General features: G+C 43.8%; 19 non-coding genes across 19 annotated transcripts; all 19 read left to right on the forward strand.

The window, feature by feature from the left end:
* Window positions 1–723: 723 nt before the first annotated feature.
* Window positions 724–843, forward strand: LOC139972659 (5S ribosomal RNA). The gene has a single exon (XR_011795068.1). It is a non-coding gene; the product is annotated as a 5S ribosomal RNA (ribosomal RNA).
* A 738-nt stretch (window positions 844–1,581) lies between these two features.
* LOC139972314 (5S ribosomal RNA) lies at window positions 1,582–1,700 on the forward strand. The gene has a single exon (XR_011794745.1). It is a non-coding gene; the product is annotated as a 5S ribosomal RNA (ribosomal RNA).
* Window positions 1,701–2,434: 734 nt separating this feature from the next.
* On the forward strand, window positions 2,435–2,553 carry LOC139972315 (5S ribosomal RNA). The gene has a single exon (XR_011794746.1). It is a non-coding gene; the product is annotated as a 5S ribosomal RNA (ribosomal RNA).
* A 739-nt stretch (window positions 2,554–3,292) lies between these two features.
* On the forward strand, window positions 3,293–3,412 carry LOC139972654 (5S ribosomal RNA). Its single transcript, XR_011795062.1, has one exon. It is a non-coding gene; the product is annotated as a 5S ribosomal RNA (ribosomal RNA).
* Window positions 3,413–4,145: 733 nt separating this feature from the next.
* LOC139972317 (5S ribosomal RNA) lies at window positions 4,146–4,264 on the forward strand. The gene has a single exon (XR_011794747.1). It is a non-coding gene; the product is annotated as a 5S ribosomal RNA (ribosomal RNA).
* A 732-nt stretch (window positions 4,265–4,996) lies between these two features.
* Window positions 4,997–5,115, forward strand: LOC139972319 (5S ribosomal RNA). The gene has a single exon (XR_011794749.1). It is a non-coding gene; the product is annotated as a 5S ribosomal RNA (ribosomal RNA).
* A 732-nt stretch (window positions 5,116–5,847) lies between these two features.
* On the forward strand, window positions 5,848–5,966 carry LOC139972320 (5S ribosomal RNA). Its single transcript, XR_011794750.1, has one exon. It is a non-coding gene; the product is annotated as a 5S ribosomal RNA (ribosomal RNA).
* Window positions 5,967–6,698: 732 nt separating this feature from the next.
* On the forward strand, window positions 6,699–6,817 carry LOC139972321 (5S ribosomal RNA). The gene has a single exon (XR_011794751.1). It is a non-coding gene; the product is annotated as a 5S ribosomal RNA (ribosomal RNA).
* Window positions 6,818–7,550: 733 nt separating this feature from the next.
* On the forward strand, window positions 7,551–7,669 carry LOC139972322 (5S ribosomal RNA). The gene has a single exon (XR_011794752.1). It is a non-coding gene; the product is annotated as a 5S ribosomal RNA (ribosomal RNA).
* A 732-nt stretch (window positions 7,670–8,401) lies between these two features.
* LOC139972323 (5S ribosomal RNA) lies at window positions 8,402–8,520 on the forward strand. Its single transcript, XR_011794753.1, has one exon. It is a non-coding gene; the product is annotated as a 5S ribosomal RNA (ribosomal RNA).
* A 735-nt stretch (window positions 8,521–9,255) lies between these two features.
* Window positions 9,256–9,374, forward strand: LOC139972324 (5S ribosomal RNA). The gene has a single exon (XR_011794754.1). It is a non-coding gene; the product is annotated as a 5S ribosomal RNA (ribosomal RNA).
* A 734-nt stretch (window positions 9,375–10,108) lies between these two features.
* Window positions 10,109–10,227, forward strand: LOC139972325 (5S ribosomal RNA). The gene has a single exon (XR_011794755.1). It is a non-coding gene; the product is annotated as a 5S ribosomal RNA (ribosomal RNA).
* A 735-nt stretch (window positions 10,228–10,962) lies between these two features.
* On the forward strand, window positions 10,963–11,081 carry LOC139972326 (5S ribosomal RNA). Its single transcript, XR_011794756.1, has one exon. It is a non-coding gene; the product is annotated as a 5S ribosomal RNA (ribosomal RNA).
* Window positions 11,082–11,812: 731 nt separating this feature from the next.
* Window positions 11,813–11,931, forward strand: LOC139972328 (5S ribosomal RNA). Its single transcript, XR_011794757.1, has one exon. It is a non-coding gene; the product is annotated as a 5S ribosomal RNA (ribosomal RNA).
* A 735-nt stretch (window positions 11,932–12,666) lies between these two features.
* On the forward strand, window positions 12,667–12,785 carry LOC139972329 (5S ribosomal RNA). Its single transcript, XR_011794758.1, has one exon. It is a non-coding gene; the product is annotated as a 5S ribosomal RNA (ribosomal RNA).
* A 730-nt stretch (window positions 12,786–13,515) lies between these two features.
* Window positions 13,516–13,634, forward strand: LOC139972331 (5S ribosomal RNA). Its single transcript, XR_011794760.1, has one exon. It is a non-coding gene; the product is annotated as a 5S ribosomal RNA (ribosomal RNA).
* Window positions 13,635–14,366: 732 nt separating this feature from the next.
* LOC139972332 (5S ribosomal RNA) lies at window positions 14,367–14,485 on the forward strand. Its single transcript, XR_011794761.1, has one exon. It is a non-coding gene; the product is annotated as a 5S ribosomal RNA (ribosomal RNA).
* A 732-nt stretch (window positions 14,486–15,217) lies between these two features.
* On the forward strand, window positions 15,218–15,336 carry LOC139972333 (5S ribosomal RNA). Its single transcript, XR_011794762.1, has one exon. It is a non-coding gene; the product is annotated as a 5S ribosomal RNA (ribosomal RNA).
* Window positions 15,337–16,068: 732 nt separating this feature from the next.
* Window positions 16,069–16,187, forward strand: LOC139972334 (5S ribosomal RNA). The gene has a single exon (XR_011794763.1). It is a non-coding gene; the product is annotated as a 5S ribosomal RNA (ribosomal RNA).
* The last annotated feature ends 1,194 nt before the right edge of the window (window positions 16,188–17,381 follow it).

Raw genomic sequence — 17,381 nt, forward strand, 5'->3', positions numbered from 1 at the left:
TCACCCACAACCGCACCCCTTTCTTTCTTTATTTCTTTGTCACTATTGTTTTATCCTGTCATTGTTATGAAAAGTTTTTCCCCCTCCCAAACCCCCCCCCCCCCCCCACCACCACCACCGTTGAAGACATTGACTTGCCATGATATACCACTATTGTTGTGTCCTGTCATTGCAATCACAAGTTTTTCTCCAGCTCCCTTTAATTCGAGACAAGTGTATCATTAGGGCTATATATCATTCCGCATGCATGCACGCTGCACGAGTGTTCTCCCTCAGGAAAAGTGCCGAAAAGAAACAGGAGAACATCTTTCTTGATATGTTCTCAAACAAAATCTCTCGTTTTTTGTGGCTTGGATGTCGGAGTACACAAAGGGAAGTAAATGTGATGCAGAAATTAGGTCGATTGAGGCAATTTTAGACCACTTTAGGCTTCCCATGAGCAGCGTACGAACACTATGTTAAGAGGTTTGTTCACAAGTCGGACGAACGTAGCTAGCTTCAGACTCTCAGTACGGTGAGTGTGCGTGCGTGCGTCAGTCATCGGGGCAATCATATCCGGGCGTATATGCTACCATATAGCTTCTCAAGTCATATAACACAATGTACATTGTTTAGTTTAATGGGATAAGTAACCATATAGGTGGTCTAGAGTTGAATATTCAACTTTGCAAAATAAGTCTCGGGGCGGGCGGGTATAAAAAGCTTAAATTTCATCTTTCTAATGTCTACGACCATATCACGTTGAATATACCGGTTCTCGTCCGATCACCGAAGTCCAAGCAGCGTCGAGCCTAGTCAGTACTTGGATGGGTGACCGCCTGGGAATACTAGGTGCCGTAGACTTTTTCATTTTTCCTCACCCACAACCGCACCCCTTTCTTTCTTTATTTCTTTGTCACTATTGTTTTATCCTGTCATTGTTATGAAAAGTTTTTCCCCCTCCCAAACCCCCCCCCCCCCCCCCCACCACCACCACCGTTGAAGACATTGACTTGCCATGATATACCACTATTGTTGTGTCCTGTCATTGCAATCACAAGTTTTTCTCCAGCTCCCTTTAATTCGAGACAAGTGTATCATTAGGGCTATATATCATTCCGCATGCATGCACGCTGCACGAGTGTTCTCCCTCAGGAAAAGTGCCGAAAAGAAACAGGAGAACATCTTTCTTGATATGTTCTCAAACAAAATCTCTCGTTTTTTGTGGCTTGGATGTCGGAGTACACAAAGGGAAGTAAATGTGATGCAGAAATTAGGTCGATTGAGGCAATTTTAGACCACTTTAGGCTTCCCATGAGCAGCGTACGAACACTATGTTAAGAGGTTTGTTCACAAGTCGGACGAACGTAGCTAGCTTCAGACTCTCAGTACGGTGAGTGTGCGTGCGTGCGTCAGTCATCGGGGCAATCATATCCGGGCGTATATGCTACCATATAGCTTCTCAAGTCATATAACACAATGTACATTGTTTAGTTTAATGGGATAAGTAACCATATAGGTGGTCTAGAGTTGAATATTCAACTTTGCAAAATAAGTCTCGGGGCGGGCGGGTATAAAAAGCTTAAATTTCATCTTTCTAATGTCTACGACCATATCACGTTGAATATACCGGTTCTCGTCCGATCACCGAAGTCAAGCAGCGTCGAGCCTAGTCAGTACTTGGATGGGTGACCGCCTGGGAATACTAGGTGCCGTAGACTTTTTCATTTTTCCTCACCCACAACCGCACCCCTTTCTTTCTTTATTTCTTTGTCACTATTGTTTTATCCTGTCATTGTTATGAAAAGTTTTTCCCCCTCCCAAACCCCCCCCCCCCCCACCACCACCACCGTTGAAGACATTGACTTGCCATGATATACCACTATTGTTGTGTCCTGTCATTGCAATCACAAGTTTTTCTCCAGCTCCCTTTAATTCGAGACAAGTGTATCATTAGGGCTATATATCATTCCGCATGCATGCACGCTGCACGAGTGTTCTCCCTCAGGAAAAGTGCCGAAAAGAAACAGGAGAACATCTTTCTTGATATGTTCTCAAACAAAATCTCTCGTTTTTTGTGGCTTGGATGTCGGAGTACACAAAGGGAAGTAAATGTGATGCAGAAATTAGGTCGATTGAGGCAATTTTAGACCACTTTAGGCTTCCCATGAGCAGCGTACGAACACTATGTTAAGAGGTTTGTTCACAAGTCGGACGAACGTAGCTAGCTTCAGACTCTCAGTACGGTGAGTGTGCGTGCGTGCGTCAGTCATCGGGGCAATCATATCCGGGCGTATATGCTACCATATAGCTTCTCAAGTCATATAACACAATGTACATTGTTTAGTTTAATGGGATAAGTAACCATATAGGTGGTCTAGAGTTGAATATTCAACTTTGCAAAATAAGTCTCGGGGCGGGCGGGTATAAAAAGCTTAAATTTCATCTTTCTAATGTCTACGACCATATCACGTTGAATATACCGGTTCTCGTCCGATCACCGAAGTCAAGCAGCGTCGAGCCTAGTCAGTACTTGGATGGGTGACCGCCTGGGAATACTAGGTGCCGTAGACTTTTTCATTTTTCCTCACCCACAACCGCACCCCTTTCTTTCTTTATTTCTTTGTCACTATTGTTTTATCCTGTCATTGTTATGAAAAGTTTTTTCCCCCTCCCAAACCCCCCCCCCCCCCCCACCACCACCACCGTTGAAGACATTGACTTGCCATGATATACCACTATTGTTGTGTCCTGTCATTGCAATCACAAGTTTTTCTCCAGCTCCCTTTAATTCGAGACAAGTGTATCATTAGGGCTATATATCATTCCGCATGCATGCACGCTGCACGAGTGTTCTCCCTCAGGAAAAGTGCCGAAAAGAAACAGGAGAACATCTTTCTTGATATGTTCTCAAACAAAATCTCTCGTTTTTTTGTGGCTTGGATGTCGGAGTACACAAAGGGAAGTAAATGTGATGCAGAAATTAGGTCGATTGAGGCAATTTTAGACCACTTTAGGCTTCCCATGAGCAGCGTACGAACACTATGTTAAGAGGTTTGTTCACAAGTCGGACGAACGTAGCTAGCTTCAGACTCTCAGTACGGTGAGTGTGCGTGCGTGCGTCAGTCATCGGGGCAATCATATCCGGGCGTATATGCTACCATATAGCTTCTCAAGTCATATAACACAATGTACATTGTTTAGTTTAATGGGATAAGTAACCATATAGGTGGTCTAGAGTTGAATATTCAACTTTGCAAAATAAGTCTCGGGGCGGGGCGGGTATAAAAAGCTTAAATTTCATCTTTCTAATGTCTACGACCATATCACGTTGAATATACCGGTTCTCGTCCGATCACCGAAGTCAAGCAGCGTCGAGCCTAGTCAGTACTTGGGATGGGTGACCGCCTGGGAATACTAGGTGCCGTAGACTTTTTCATTTTTCCTCACCCACAACCGCACCCCTTTCTTTCTTTATTTCTTTGTCACTATTGTTTTATCCTGTCATTGTTATGAAAAGTTTTTCCCCCTCCCAAACCCCCCCCCCCCCCACCACCACCACCGTTGAAGACATTGACTTGCCATGATATACCACTATTGTTGTGTCCTGTCATTGCAATCACAAGTTTTTCTCAGCTCCCTTTAATTCGAGACAAGTGTATCATTAGGGCTATATATCATTCCGCATGCATGCACGCTGCACGAGTGTTCTCCCTCAGGAAAAGTGCCGAAAAGAAACAGGAGAACATCTTTCTTGATATGTTCTCAAACAAAATCTCTCGTTTTTTGTGGCTTGGATGTCGGAGTACACAAAGGGAAGTAAATGTGATGCAGAAATTAGGTCGATTGAGGCAATTTTAGACCACTTTAGGCTTCCCATGAGCAGCGTACGAACACTATGTTAAGAGGTTTGTTCACAAGTCGGACGAACGTAGCTAGCTTCAGACTCTCAGTACGGTGAGTGTGCGTGCGTGCGTCAGTCATCGGGGCAATCATATCCGGGCGTATATGCTACCATATAGCTTCTCAAGTCATATAACACAATGTACATTGTTTAGTTTAATGGGATAAGTAACCATATAGGTGGTCTAGAGTTGAATATTCAACTTTGCAAAATAAGTCTCGGGGCGGGCGGGTATAAAAAGCTTAAATTTCATCTTTCTAATGTCTACGACCATATCACGTTGAATATACCGGTTCTCGTCCGATCACCGAAGTCAAGCAGCGTCGAGCCTAGTCAGTACTTGGATGGGTGACCGCCTGGGAATACTAGGTGCCGTAGACTTTTTCATTTTTCCTCACCCACAACCGCACCCCTTTCTTTCTTTATTTCTTTGTCACTATTGTTTTATCCTGTCATTGTTATGAAAAGTTTTTCCCCCTCCCAAACCCCCCCCCCCACCACCACCACCGTTGAAGACATTGACTTGCCATGATATACCACTATTGTTGTGTCCTGTCATTGCAATCACAAGTTTTTCTCCAGCTCCCTTTAATTCGAGACAAGTGTATCATTAGGGCTATATATCATTCCGCATGCATGCACGCTGCACGAGTGTTCTCCCTCAGGAAAAGTGCCGAAAAGAAACAGGAGAACATCTTTCTTGATATGTTCTCAAACAAAATCTCTCGTTTTTTGTGGCTTGGATGTCGGAGTACACAAAGGGAAGTAAATGTGATGCAGAAATTAGGTCGATTGAGGCAATTTTAGACCACTTTAGGCTTCCCCATGAGCAGCGTACGAACACTATGTTAAGAGGTTTGTTCACAAGTCGGACGAACGTAGCTAGCTTCAGACTCTCAGTACGGTGAGTGTGCGTGCGTGCGTCAGTCATCGGGGCAATCATATCCGGGCGTATATGCTACCATATAGCTTCTCAAGTCATATAACACAATGTACATTGTTTAGTTTAATGGGATAAGTAACCATATAGGTGGTCTAGAGTTGAATATTCAACTTTGCAAAATAAGTCTCGGGGCGGGCGGGTATAAAAAGCTTAAATTTCATCTTTCTAATGTCTACGACCATATCACGTTGAATATACCGGTTCTCGTCCGATCACCGAAGTCAAGCAGCGTCGAGCCTAGTCAGTACTTGGATGGGTGACCGCCTGGGAATACTAGGTGCCGTAGACTTTTTCATTTTTCCTCACCCACAACCGCACCCCTTTCTTTCTTTATTTCTTTGTCACTATTGTTTTATCCTGTCATTGTTATGAAAAGTTTTTCCCCCTCCCAACCCCCCCCCCCCCACCACCACCACCGTTGAAGACATTGACTTGCCATGATATACCACTATTGTTGTGTCCTGTCATTGCAATCACAAGTTTTTCTCCAGCTCCCTTTAATTCGAGACAAGTGTATCATTAGGGCTATATATCATTCCGCATGCATGCACGCTGCACGAGTGTTCTCCCTCAGGAAAAGTGCCGAAAAGAAACAGGAGAACATCTTTCTTGATATGTTCTCAAACAAAATCTCTCGTTTTTTGTGGCTTGGATGTCGGAGTACACAAAGGGAAGTAAATGTGATGCAGAAATTAGGTCGATTGAGGCAATTTTAGACCACTTTAGGCTTCCCATGAGCAGCGTACGAACACTATGTTAAGAGGTTTGTTCACAAGTCGGACGAACGTAGCTAGCTTCAGACTCTCAGTACGGTGAGTGTGCGTGCGTGCGTCAGTCATCGGGGCAATCATATCCGGGCGTATATGCTACCATATAGCTTCTCAAGTCATATAACACAATGTACATTGTTTAGTTTAATGGGATAAGTAACCATATAGGTGGTCTAGAGTTGAATATTCAACTTTGCAAAATAAGTCTCGGGGCGGGCGGGTATAAAAAGCTTAAATTTCATCTTTCTAATGTCTACGACCATATCACGTTGAATATACCGGTTCTCGTCCGATCACCGAAGTCAAGCAGCGTCGAGCCTAGTCAGTACTTGGATGGGTGACCGCCTGGGAATACTAGGTGCCGTAGACTTTTTCATTTTTCCTCACCCACAACCGCACCCCTTTCTTTCTTTATTTCTTTGTCACTATTGTTTTATCCTGTCATTGTTATGAAAAGTTTTTCCCCCTCCCAAACCCCCCCCCCCCACCACCACCACCGTTGAAGACATTGACTTGCCATGATATACCACTATTGTTGTGTCCTGTCATTGCAATCACAAGTTTTTCTCCAGCTCCCTTTAATTCGAGACAAGTGTATCATTAGGGCTATATATCATTCCGCATGCATGCACGCTGCACGAGTGTTCTCCCTCAGGAAAAGTGCCGAAAAGAAACAGGAGAACATCTTTCTTGATATGTTCTCAAACAAAATCTCTCGTTTTTTGTGGCTTGGATGTCGGAGTACACAAAGGGAAGTAAATGTGATGCAGAAATTAGGTCGATTGAGGCAATTTTAGACCACTTTAGGCTTCCCATGAGCAGCGTACGAACACTATGTTAAGAGGTTTGTTCACAAGTCGGACGAACGTAGCTAGCTTCAGACTCTCAGTACGGTGAGTGTGCGTGCGTGCGTCAGTCATCGGGGCAATCATATCCGGGCGTATATGCTACCATATAGCTTCTCAAGTCATATAACACAATGTACATTGTTTAGTTTAATGGGATAAGTAACCATATAGGTGGTCTAGAGTTGAATATTCAACTTTGCAAAATAAGTCTCGGGGCGGGCGGGTATAAAAAGCTTAAATTTCATCTTTCTAATGTCTACGACCATATCACGTTGAATATACCGGTTCTCGTCCGATCACCGAAGTCAAGCAGCGTCGAGCCTAGTCAGTACTTGGATGGGTGACCGCCTGGGAATACTAGGTGCCGTAGACTTTTTCATTTTTCCTCACCCACAACCGCACCCCTTTCTTTCTTTATTTCTTTGTCACTATTGTTTTATCCTGTCATTGTTATGAAAAGTTTTTCCCCCTCCCAAACCCCCCCCCCCCCACCACCACCACCGTTGAAGACATTGACTTGCCATGATATACCACTATTGTTGTGTCCTGTCATTGCAATCACAAGTTTTTCTCCAGCTCCCTTTAATTCGAGACAAGTGTATCATTAGGGCTATATATCATTCCGCATGCATGCACGCTGCACGAGTGTTCTCCCTCAGGAAAAGTGCCGAAAAGAAACAGGAGAACATCTTTCTTGATATGTTCTCAAACAAAATCTCTCGTTTTTTGTGGCTTGGATGTCGGAGTACACAAAGGGAAGTAAATGTGATGCAGAAATTAGGTCGATTGAGGCAATTTTAGACCACTTTAGGCTTCCCATGAGCAGCGTACGAACACTATGTTAAGAGGTTTGTTCACAAGTCGGACGAACGTAGCTAGCTTCAGACTCTCAGTACGGTGAGTGTGCGTGCGTGCGTCAGTCATCGGGGCAATCATATCCGGGCGTATATGCTACCATATAGCTTCTCAAGTCATATAACACAATGTACATTGTTTAGTTTAATGGGATAAGTAACCATATAGGTGGTCTAGAGTTGAATATTCAACTTTGCAAAATAAGTCTCGGGGCGGGCGGGTATAAAAAGCTTAAATTTCATCTTTCTAATGTCTACGACCATATCACGTTGAATATACCGGTTCTCGTCCGATCACCGAAGTCAAGCAGCGTCGAGCCTAGTCAGTACTTGGATGGGTGACCGCCTGGGAATACTAGGTGCCGTAGACTTTTTCATTTTTCCTCACCCACAACCGCACCCCTTTCTTTCTTTATTTCTTTGTCACTATTGTTTTATCCTGTCATTGTTATGAAAAGTTTTTCCCCCTCCCAAACCCCCCCCCCCCACCACCACCACCGTTGAAGACATTGACTTGCCATGATATACCACTATTGTTGTGTCCTGTCATTGCAATCACAAGTTTTTCTCCAGCTCCCTTTAATTCGAGACAAGTGTATCATTAGGGCTATATATCATTCCGCATGCATGCACGCTGCACGAGTGTTCTCCCTCAGGAAAAGTGCCGAAAAGAAACAGGAGAACATCTTTCTTGATATGTTCTCAAACAAAATCTCTCGTTTTTTGTGGCTTGGATGTCGGAGTACACAAAGGGAAGTAAATGTGATGCAGAAATTAGGTCGATTGAGGCAATTTTAGACCACTTTAGGCTTCCCATGAGCAGCGTACGAACACTATGTTAAGAGGTTTGTTCACAAGTCGGACGAACGTAGCTAGCTTCAGACTCTCAGTACGGTGAGTGTGCGTGCGTGCGTCAGTCATCGGGGCAATCATATCCGGGCGTATATGCTACCATATAGCTTCTCAAGTCATATAACACAATGTACATTGTTTAGTTTAATGGGATAAGTAACCATATAGGTGGTCTAGAGTTGAATATTCAACTTTGCAAAATAAGTCTCGGGGCGGGCGGGTATAAAAAGCTTAAATTTCATCTTTCTAATGTCTACGACCATATCACGTTGAATATACCGGTTCTCGTCCGATCACCGAAGTCAAGCAGCGTCGAGCCTAGTCAGTACTTGGATGGGTGACCGCCTGGGAATACTAGGTGCCGTAGACTTTTTCATTTTTCCTCACCCACAACCGCACCCCTTTCTTTCTTTATTTCTTTGTCACTATTGTTTTATCCTGTCATTGTTATGAAAAGTTTTTCCCCCTCCCAAACCCCCCCCCCCCCCCACCACCACCACCGTTGAAGACATTGACTTGCCATGATATACCACTATTGTTGTGTCCTGTCATTGCAATCACAAGTTTTTCTCCAGCTCCCTTTAATTCGAGACAAGTGTATCATTAGGGCTATATATCATTCCGCATGCATGCACGCTGCACGAGTGTTCTCCCTCAGGAAAAGTGCCGAAAAGAAACAGGAGAACATCTTTCTTGATATGTTCTCAAACAAAATCTCTCGTTTTTTGTGGCTTGGATGTCGGAGTACACAAAGGGAAGTAAATGTGATGCAGAAATTAGGTCGATTGAGGCAATTTTAGACCACTTTAGGCTTCCCATGAGCAGCGTACGAACACTATGTTAAGAGGTTTGTTCACAAGTCGGACGAACGTAGCTAGCTTCAGACTCTCAGTACGGTGAGTGTGCGTGCGTGCGTCAGTCATCGGGGCAATCATATCCGGGCGTATATGCTACCATATAGCTTCTCAAGTCATATAACACAATGTACATTGTTTAGTTTAATGGGATAAGTAACCATATAGGTGGTCTAGAGTTGAATATTCAACTTTGCAAAATAAGTCTCGGGGCGGGCGGGTATAAAAAGCTTAAATTTCATCTTTCTAATGTCTACGACCATATCACGTTGAATATACCGGTTCTCGTCCGATCACCGAAGTCAAGCAGCGTCGAGCCTAGTCAGTACTTGGATGGGTGACCGCCTGGGAATACTAGGTGCCGTAGACTTTTTCATTTTTCCTCACCCACAACCGCACCCCTTTCTTTCTTTATTTCTTTGTCACTATTGTTTTATCCTGTCATTGTTATGAAAAGTTTTTCCCCCTCCCAAACCCCCCCCCCCCCCACCACCACCACCGTTGAAGACATTGACTTGCCATGATATACCACTATTGTTGTGTCCTGTCATTGCAATCACAAGTTTTTCTCCAGCTCCCTTTAATTCGAGACAAGTGTATCATTAGGGCTATATATCATTCCGCATGCATGCACGCTGCACGAGTGTTCTCCCTCAGGAAAAGTGCCGAAAAGAAACAGGAGAACATCTTTCTTGATATGTTCTCAAACAAAATCTCTCGTTTTTTGTGGCTTGGATGTCGGAGTACACAAAGGGAAGTAAATGTGATGCAGAAATTAGGTCGATTGAGGCAATTTTAGACCACTTTAGGCTTCCCATGAGCAGCGTACGAACACTATGTTAAGAGGTTTGTTCACAAGTCGGACGAACGTAGCTAGCTTCAGACTCTCAGTACGGTGAGTGTGCGTGCGTGCGTCAGTCATCGGGGCAATCATATCCGGGCGTATATGCTACCATATAGCTTCTCAAGTCATATAACACAATGTACATTGTTTAGTTTAATGGGATAAGTAACCATATAGGTGGTCTAGAGTTGAATATTCAACTTTGCAAAATAAGTCTCGGGGCGGGCGGGTATAAAAAGCTTAAATTTCATCTTTCTAATGTCTACGACCATATCACGTTGAATATACCGGTTCTCGTCCGATCACCGAAGTCAAGCAGCGTCGAGCCTAGTCAGTACTTGGATGGGTGACCGCCTGGGAATACTAGGTGCCGTAGACTTTTTCATTTTTCCTCACCCACAACCGCACCCCTTTCTTTCTTTATTTCTTTGTCACTATTGTTTTATCCTGTCATTGTTATGAAAAGTTTTTCCCCCTCCCAAACCCCCCCCCCCCCCCACCACCACCACCGTTGAAGACATTGACTTGCCATGATATACCACTATTGTTGTGTCCTGTCATTGCAATCACAAGTTTTTCTCCAGCTCCCTTTAATTCGAGACAAGTGTATCATTAGGGCTATATATCATTCCGCATGCATGCACGCTGCACGAGTGTTCTCCCTCAGGAAAAGTGCCGAAAAGAAACAGGAGAACATCTTTCTTGATATGTTCTCAAACAAAATCTCTCGTTTTTTGTGGCTTGGATGTCGGAGTACACAAAGGGAAGTAAATGTGATGCAGAAATTAGGTCGATTGAGGCAATTTTAGACCACTTTAGGCTTCCCATGAGCAGCGTACGAACACTATGTTAAGAGGTTTGTTCACAAGTCGGACGAACGTAGCTAGCTTCAGACTCTCAGTACGGTGAGTGTGCGTGCGTGCGTCAGTCATCGGGGCAATCATATCCGGGCGTATATGCTACCATATAGCTTCTCAAGTCATATAACACAATGTACATTGTTTAGTTTAATGGGATAAGTAACCATATAGGTGGTCTAGAGTTGAATATTCAACTTTGCAAAATAAGTCTCGGGGCGGGCGGGTATAAAAAGCTTAAATTTCATCTTTCTAATGTCTACGACCATATCACGTTGAATATACCGGTTCTCGTCCGATCACCGAAGTCAAGCAGCGTCGAGCCTAGTCAGTACTTGGATGGGTGACCGCCTGGGAATACTAGGTGCCGTAGACTTTTTCATTTTTCCTCACCCACAACCGCACCCCTTTCTTTCTTTATTTCTTTGTCACTATTGTTTTATCCTGTCATTGTTATGAAAAGTTTTTCCCCCTCCCAAACCCCCCCCCCCACCACCACCACCGTTGAAGACATTGACTTGCCATGATATACCACTATTGTTGTGTCCTGTCATTGCAATCACAAGTTTTTCTCCAGCTCCCTTTAATTCGAGACAAGTGTATCATTAGGGCTATATATCATTCCGCATGCATGCACGCTGCACGAGTGTTCTCCCTCAGGAAAAGTGCCGAAAAGAAACAGGAGAACATCTTTCTTGATATGTTCTCAAACAAAATCTCTCGTTTTTTGTGGCTTGGATGTCGGAGTACACAAAGGGAAGTAAATGTGATGCAGAAATTAGGTCGATTGAGGCAATTTTAGACCACTTTAGGCTTCCCATGAGCAGCGTACGAACACTATGTTAAGAGGTTTGTTCACAAGTCGGACGAACGTAGCTAGCTTCAGACTCTCAGTACGGTGAGTGTGCGTGCGTGCGTCAGTCATCGGGGCAATCATATCCGGGCGTATATGCTACCATATAGCTTCTCAAGTCATATAACACAATGTACATTGTTTAGTTTAATGGGATAAGTAACCATATAGGTGGTCTAGAGTTGAATATTCAACTTTGCAAAATAAGTCTCGGGGCGGGCGGGTATAAAAAGCTTAAATTTCATCTTTCTAATGTCTACGACCATATCACGTTGAATATACCGGTTCTCGTCCGATCACCGAAGTCAAGCAGCGTCGAGCCTAGTCAGTACTTGGATGGGTGACCGCCTGGGAATACTAGGTGCCGTAGACTTTTTCATTTTTCCTCACCCACAACCGCACCCCTTTCTTTCTTTATTTCTTTGTCACTATTGTTTTATCCTGTCATTGTTATGAAAAGTTTTTCCCCCTCCCAAACCCCCCCCCCCCCCCACCACCACCACCGTTGAAGACATTGACTTGCCATGATATACCACTATTGTTGTGTCCTGTCATTGCAATCACAAGTTTTTCTCCAGCTCCCTTTAATTCGAGACAAGTGTATCATTAGGGCTATATATCATTCCGCATGCATGCACGCTGCACGAGTGTTCTCCCTCAGGAAAAGTGCCGAAAAGAAACAGGAGAACATCTTTCTTGATATGTTCTCAAACAAAATCTCTCGTTTTTTGTGGCTTGGATGTCGGAGTACACAAAGGGAAGTAAATGTGATGCAGAAATTAGGTCGATTGAGGCAATTTTAGACCACTTTAGGCTTCCCATGAGCAGCGTACGAACACTATGTTAAGAGGTTTGTTCACAAGTCGGACGAACGTAGCTAGCTTCAGACTCTCAGTACGGTGAGTGTGCGTGCGTGCGTCAGTCATCGGGGCAATCATATCCGGGCGTATATGCTACCATATAGCTTCTCAAGTCATATAACACAATGTACATTGTTTAGTTTAATGGGATAAGTAACCATATAGGTGGTCTAGAGTTGAATATTCAACTTTGCAAAATAAGTCTCGGGGCGGGCGGGTATAAAAAGCTTAAATTTCATCTTTCTAATGTCTACGACCATATCACGTTGAATATACCGGTTCTCGTCCGATCACCGAAGTCAAGCAGCGTCGAGCCTAGTCAGTACTTGGATGGGTGACCGCCTGGGAATACTAGGTGCCGTAGACTTTTTCATTTTTCCTCACCCACAACCGCACCCCTTTCTTTCTTTATTTCTTTGTCACTATTGTTTTATCCTGTCATTGTTATGAAAAGTTTTTCCCCCTCCCAACCCCCCCCCCCACCACCACCACCGTTGAAGACATTGACTTGCCATGATATACCACTATTGTTGTGTCCTGTCATTGCAATCACAAGTTTTTCTCCAGCTCCCTTTAATTCGAGACAAGTGTATCATTAGGGCTATATATCATTCCGCATGCATGCACGCTGCACGAGTGTTCTCCCTCAGGAAAAGTGCCGAAAAGAAACAGGAGAACATCTTTCTTGATATGTTCTCAAACAAAATCTCTCGTTTTTTGTGGCTTGGATGTCGGAGTACACAAAGGGAAGTAAATGTGATGCAGAAATTAGGTCGATTGAGGCAATTTTAGACCACTTTAGGCTTCCCATGAGCAGCGTACGAACACTATGTTAAGAGGTTTGTTCACAAGTCGGACGAACGTAGCTAGCTTCAGACTCTCAGTACGGTGAGTGTGCGTGCGTGCGTCAGTCATCGGGGCAATCATATCCGGGCGTATATGCTACCATATAGCTTCTCAAGTCATATAACACAATGTACATTGTTTAGTTTAATGGGATAAGTAACCATATAGGTGGTCTAGAGTTGAATATTCAACTTTGCAAAATAAGTCTCGGGGCGGGCGGGTATAAAAAGCTTAAATTTCATCTTTCTAATGTCTACGACCATATCACGTTGAATATACCGGTTCTCGTCCGATCACCGAAGTCAAGCAGCGTCGAGCCTAGTCAGTACTTGGATGGGTGACCGCCTGGGAATACTAGGTGCCGTAGACTTTTTCATTTTTCCTCACCCACAACCGCACCCCTTTCTTTCTTTATTTCTTTGTCACTATTGTTTTATCCTGTCATTGTTATGAAAAGTTTTTCCCCCTCCCAAACCCCCCCCCCCCACCACCACCACCGTTGAAGACATTGACTTGCCATGATATACCACTATTGTTGTGTCCTGTCATTGCAATCACAAGTTTTTCTCCAGCTCCCTTTAATTCGAGACAAGTGTATCATTAGGGCTATATATCATTCCGCATGCATGCACGCTGCACGAGTGTTCTCCCTCAGGAAAAGTGCCGAAAAGAAACAGGAGAACATCTTTCTTGATATGTTCTCAAACAAAATCTCTCGTTTTTTGTGGCTTGGATGTCGGAGTACACAAAGGGAAGTAAATGTGATGCAGAAATTAGGTCGATTGAGGCAATTTTAGACCACTTTAGGCTTCCCATGAGCAGCGTACGAACACTATGTTAAGAGGTTTGTTCACAAGTCGGACGAACGTAGCTAGCTTCAGACTCTCAGTACGGTGAGTGTGCGTGCGTGCGTCAGTCATCGGGGCAATCATATCCGGGCGTATATGCTACCATATAGCTTCTCAAGTCATATAACACAATGTACATTGTTTAGTTTAATGGGATAAGTAACCATATAGGTGGTCTAGAGTTGAATATTCAACTTTGCAAAATAAGTCTCGGGGCGGGCGGGTATAAAAAGCTTAAATTTCATCTTTCTAATGTCTACGACCATATCACGTTGAATATACCGGTTCTCGTCCGATCACCGAAGTCAAGCAGCGTCGAGCCTAGTCAGTACTTGGATGGGTGACCGCCTGGGAATACTAGGTGCCGTAGACTTTTTCATTTTTCCTCACCCACAACCGCACCCCTTTCTTTCTTTATTTCTTTGTCACTATTGTTTTATCCTGTCATTGTTATGAAAAGTTTTTCCCCCTCCCAAACCCCCCCCCCCCACCACCACCACCGTTGAAGACATTGACTTGCCATGATATACCACTATTGTTGTGTCCTGTCATTGCAATCACAAGTTTTTCTCCAGCTCCCTTTAATTCGAGACAAGTGTATCATTAGGGCTATATATCATTCCGCATGCATGCACGCTGCACGAGTGTTCTCCCTCAGGAAAAGTGCCGAAAAGAAACAGGAGAACATCTTTCTTGATATGTTCTCAAACAAAATCTCTCGTTTTTTGTGGCTTGGATGTCGGAGTACACAAAGGGAAGTAAATGTGATGCAGAAATTAGGTCGATTGAGGCAATTTTAGACCACTTTAGGCTTCCCATGAGCAGCGTACGAACACTATGTTAAGAGGTTTGTTCACAAGTCGGACGAACGTAGCTAGCTTCAGACTCTCAGTACGGTGAGTGTGCGTGCGTGCGTCAGTCATCGGGGCAATCATATCCGGGCGTATATGCTACCATATAGCTTCTCAAGTCATATAACACAATGTACATTGTTTAGTTTAATGGGATAAGTAACCATATAGGTGGTCTAGAGTTGAATATTCAACTTTGCAAAATAAGTCTCGGGGCGGGCGGGTATAAAAAGCTTAAATTTCATCTTTCTAATGTCTACGACCATATCACGTTGAATATACCGGTTCTCGTCCGATCACCGAAGTCAAGCAGCGTCGAGCCTAGTCAGTACTTGGATGGGTGACCGCCTGGGAATACTAGGTGCCGTAGACTTTTTCATTTTTCCTCACCCACAACCGCACCCCTTTCTTTCTTTATTTCTTTGTCACTATTGTTTTATCCTGTCATTGTTATGAAAAGTTTTTCCCCCTCCCAACCCCCCCCCCCCCACCACCACCACCGTTGAAGACATTGACTTGCCATGATATACCACTATTGTTGTGTCCTGTCATTGCAATCACAAGTTTTTCTCCAGCTCCCTTTAATTCGAGACAAGTGTATCATTAGGGCTATATATCATTCCGCATGCATGCACGCTGCACGAGTGTTCTCCCTCAGGAAAAGTGCCGAAAAGAAACAGGAGAACATCTTTCTTGATATGTTCTCAAACAAAATCTCTCGTTTTTTGTGGCTTGGATGTCGGAGTACACAAAGGGAAGTAAATGTGATGCAGAAATTAGGTCGATTGAGGCAATTTTAGACCACTTTAGGCTTCCCATGAGCAGCGTACGAACACTATGTTAAGAGGTTTGTTCACAAGTCGGACGAACGTAGCTAGCTTCAGACTCTCAGTACGGTGAGTGTGCGTGCGTGCGTCAGTCATCGGGGCAATCATATCCGGGCGTATATGCTACCATATAGCTTCTCAAGTCATATAACACAATGTACATTGTTTAGTTTAATGGGATAAGTAACCATATAGGTGGTCTAGAGTTGAATATTCAACTTTGCAAAATAAGTCTCGGGGCGGGCGGGTATAAAAAGCTTAAATTTCATCTTTCTAATGTCTACGACCATATCACGTTGAATATACCGGTTCTCGTCCGATCACCGAAGTCAAGCAGCGTCGAGCCTAGTCAGTACTTGGATGGGTGACCGCCTGGGAATACTAGGTGCCGTAGACTTTTTCATTTTTCCTCACCCACAACCGCACCCCTTTCTTTCTTTATTTCTTTGTCACTATTGTTTTATCCTGTCATTGTTATGAAAAGTTTTTCCCCCTCCCAAACCCCCCCCCCCACCACCACCACCGTTGAAGACATTGACTTGCCATGATATACCACTATTGTTGTGTCCTGTCATTGCAATCACAAGTTTTTCTCCAGCTCCCTTTAATTCGAGACAAGTGTATCATTAGGGCTATATATCATTCCGCATGCATGCACGCTGCACGAGTGTTCTCCCTCAGGAAAAGTGCCGAAAAGAAACAGGAGAACATCTTTCTTGATATGTTCTCAAACAAAATCTCTCGTTTTTTGTGGCTTGGATGTCGGAGTACACAAAGGGAAGTAAATGTGATGCAGAAATTAGGTCGATTGAGGCAATTTTAGACCACTTTAGGCTTCCCATGAGCAGCGTACGAACACTATGTTAAGAGGTTTGTTCACAAGTCGGACGAACGTAGCTAGCTTCAGACTCTCAGTACGGTGAGTGTGCGTGCGTGCGTCAGTCATCGGGGCAATCATATCCGGGCGTATATGCTACCATATAGCTTCTCAAGTCATATAACACAATGTACATTGTTTAGTTTAATGGGATAAGTAACCATATAGGTGGTCTAGAGTTGAATATTCAACTTTGCAAAATAAGTCTCGGGGCGGGCGGGTATAAAAAGCTTAAATTTCATCTTTCTAATGTCTACGACCATATCACGTTGAATATACCGGTTCTCGTCCGATCACCGAAGTCAAGCAGGAAAAGTGCCGAAAAGAAACAGGAGAACATCTTTCTTGATATGTTCTCAAACAAAATCTCTCGTTTTTTGTGGCTTGGATGTCGGAGTACACAAAGGGAAGTAAATGTGATGCAGAAATTAGGTCGATTGAGGCAATTTTAGACCACTTTAGGCTTCCCATGAGCAGCGTACGAACACTATGTTAAGAGGTTTGTTCACAAGTCGGACGAACGTAGCTAGCTTCAGACTCTCAGTACGGTGAGTGTGCGTGCGTGCGTCAGTCATCGGGGCAATCATATCCGGGCGTATATGCTACCATATAGCTTCTCAAGTCATATAACACAATGTACATTGTTTAGTTTAATGGGATAAGTAACCATATAGGTGGTCTAGAGTTGAATATTCAACTTTGCAAAATAAGTCT

Source organism: Apostichopus japonicus, chromosome 8 (assembly GCF_037975245.1).
Source record: "Apostichopus japonicus isolate 1M-3 chromosome 8, ASM3797524v1, whole genome shotgun sequence".
In the NCBI taxonomy this organism is placed as follows: Eukaryota; Metazoa; Echinodermata; class Holothuroidea; order Aspidochirotida; family Stichopodidae; genus Apostichopus; species Apostichopus japonicus.